The sequence below is a fragment of the Lampetra fluviatilis genome, chromosome 22, assembly GCF_964198595.1.
Source record: "Lampetra fluviatilis chromosome 22, kcLamFluv1.1, whole genome shotgun sequence".
In the NCBI taxonomy this organism is placed as follows: Eukaryota; Metazoa; Chordata; class Hyperoartia; order Petromyzontiformes; family Petromyzontidae; genus Lampetra; species Lampetra fluviatilis.
Genome location: NC_136296.1, coordinates 1560001 through 1562500, shown reverse-complemented (window position 1 = coordinate 1562500; position 2500 = coordinate 1560001). Strand labels below are relative to the sequence as shown.

At 46.9% G+C, this 2500-nt stretch overlaps 4 non-coding genes and 3 pseudogenes across 4 annotated transcripts; all 7 read left to right on the top strand.

The window, feature by feature from the left end:
• Window positions 1–244: 244 nt before the first annotated feature.
• Window positions 245–363, top strand: LOC144940326 (5S ribosomal RNA). The gene has a single exon (XR_013638902.1). It is a non-coding gene; the product is annotated as a 5S ribosomal RNA (ribosomal RNA).
• Window positions 364–612: 249 nt separating this feature from the next.
• LOC144939335 (5S ribosomal RNA) lies at window positions 613–731 on the top strand. The gene has a single exon (XR_013638521.1). It is a non-coding gene; the product is annotated as a 5S ribosomal RNA (ribosomal RNA).
• Window positions 732–980: 249 nt separating this feature from the next.
• LOC144939663 (5S ribosomal RNA) lies at window positions 981–1099 on the top strand (annotated as a pseudogene).
• A 249-nt stretch (window positions 1100–1348) lies between these two features.
• On the top strand, window positions 1349–1467 carry LOC144939027 (5S ribosomal RNA). The gene has a single exon (XR_013638228.1). It is a non-coding gene; the product is annotated as a 5S ribosomal RNA (ribosomal RNA).
• A 249-nt stretch (window positions 1468–1716) lies between these two features.
• On the top strand, window positions 1717–1835 carry LOC144938707 (5S ribosomal RNA). Its single transcript, XR_013637921.1, has one exon. It is a non-coding gene; the product is annotated as a 5S ribosomal RNA (ribosomal RNA).
• Window positions 1836–2084: 249 nt separating this feature from the next.
• On the top strand, window positions 2085–2203 carry LOC144939758 (5S ribosomal RNA; annotated as a pseudogene).
• Window positions 2204–2452: 249 nt separating this feature from the next.
• Window positions 2453–2500, top strand: part of LOC144939978 (5S ribosomal RNA) — a 109-nt pseudogene continuing 61 nt past the window's right edge.

Here is a 2500-nt window from a genome sequence, read left to right as displayed (position 1 = left end):
CATTCTCGCATCTGGATGGGTCGCGTTTAACTCTTCAATTCACCCAGTCAGTTCACCAGCCAATTGCACGTGGATATGGTGTACTGCATTGGGATCAAGATTTTATTGTAAAAGACCGTTTAATGCCACTCTTTCGGGGCTCAACCAGGAGTCCAGAATAAACGTTTCATGAGTGTTGACCTCCCGCAGAAGAGTTGAATCTTGATTTTTACATGTGAATGAGCGTCAGGTTTCTGCAAGTATGGCCTACGACCATATCACCCTGAATGCGCCCGATCTCGTCTGATCTCGGAAGCTAAGCAGGGTCGAGCCTGGTTAGTACTTGGATGGGAGACTGCCTGGGAATACCAGGTGTTGTAGGCTTTTGCATTTTCGTATCTGGATGGGTCGCGTTTTACTCTTCAATTCACCCAGTCAGTTCACCTGCCAATTGCACGCGGATATGGTGTACTGCATTGGGATCAAGATTTTCTTGTAAAAGACCGTTTAATGCCACTCTTTCGGGGCTCAACCCGGAGTCCAGAATAAACGTTTTCATGAGTGTTGACCTCCTGCAGTAGAGTTGAATCTTGATTTTTACAAATGAATGTGCGTCAGGTCTCTGCAAGTATGGCCTACGACCATATCACCCTGAATGCGCCCGATCTCGTCTGATCTTGGAAGCTAAGCAGGGTCGAGCCTGGTGAGTACTTGGATGGAAGACTGCCTCGGAATACCAGGTGTTGTAGGCTTTTGCATTTTCGTATCTGGATGGGTCGCGTTTTACTCTTCAATTCACCCAGTCAGTTCACCTGCCAATTGCACGCGGATATGGTGTTCTGCATTGGGATCAAGATTTTCTTGTAAAAGACCGTTTAATGCCACTCTTTCGGGGCTCAACCAGGAGTCCAGAATAAACGTTTTCATGAGTGTTGACCTCCCGCAGTAGAGTTGAATCTTGATTTTAACATATGAATGTGCGTCAGGTCTCTGCAAGTATGCCCTACGGCCATATCACCCTGAATGCGCCCGATCTCCTTTGATCTCGAAAACTAAGCAGGGTCGAGCCAGGTTAGTACTTGGATGGGAGACTGCCTGCGAATACCAGGTGTTGTAGGCTTTTGCATTTTCGTATCTGGATGGGTCGCGTTTTACTCTTCAATTCACCCAGTCAGTTCACCTGCCAATTGCACGCGGATATGGTGTACTGCATTGGGATCAAGATTTTCTTGTAAAAGACCGTTTAATGCCACTCTTTCCGGGCTCAACCAGGAGTCCAGAATACACGTTTTCATGAGTGTTGACCTCCTGCAGTAGAGTTGAATCTTGATTTTTACAAATGAATGTGCGTCAGGTCTCTGCAAGTATGGCCTACGACCATATCACCCTGAATGCTCCAGATCTCGTCTGATCTCGGAAGCTAAGCAAGGTCGAGCCTGGTTAGTACTTGGATGGGAGACTGCCTGGGAATACCAGGTGTTGTAGGCTTTTGCATTTTCGTATCTGGATGGGTCGCGTTTTACTCTTCAATTCACCCAGTCAGTTCACCTGCCAATTGCACGCAGATATGGTGTACTGCATTGGGATCAAGATTTTCTTGTAAAAGACCGTTTAATGCCACTCTTTCGGGGCTCAACCAGGAGTCCAGAATAAACGTTTTCATGAGTGTTGACCACCTGCAGTAGAGTTGAATCTTGATTTTTACAAATGAATGTGCGTCAGGTCTCTGCAAGTATGGCCTACGACCATATCACCCTGAATGCCCCCGATCTCGTCTGATCTCGGAAGCTAAGCAGGGTCGAGCCTGCTTAGTACTTGGATGGGAGACTGCCTGGGAATACCAGGTGTTGTAGGCTTTTGCATTTTCGTATCTGGATGGGTCGCGTTTTACTCTTCAATTCACCCAGTCAGTTCACCTGCCAATTGCACGCGGATATGGTGTACTGCATTGGGATCAAGATTTTCTTGTAAAAGACCGTTTAATGCCACTCTTTCGGGGCCCAACCAGGAGTCCAGAATAAACGTTTTCATGAGTGTTGACCTCCCGCAGTAGAGTTGAATCTTGATTTTAACATATGAATGTGCGTCAGGTCTCTGCAAGTATGCCCTACGACAATATCACCCTGAATGCGCCCGATCTCGTCTGATCTTGGAAGCTAAGCAGGGTTTAGCCTGGTGAGTACTTGGATGGAAGACTGCCTGGGAATACCAGGTGTTGTAGGCTTTTGCATTTTCGTATCTGGATGGGTCGCGTTTTACTCTTCAATTCACCCCGTCAGTTCACCTGCCAATTGCACGCGGATATGGTGTACTGCATTGGGATCAAGATTTTCTTGTAAAAGACCGTTTAATGCCACTCTTTCGGGGCTCAACCAGGAGTCCAGAATAAACGTTTTCATGAGTGTTGACCTCCCGCAGTAGAGTTGAATTTTGATTTTTACATATGAATGTGCGTCAGGTCTCTGCAAGTTTAGCCTAGAACCACATCACCCTGAATGCGCCTGATCTCGGAAGCTAAGCA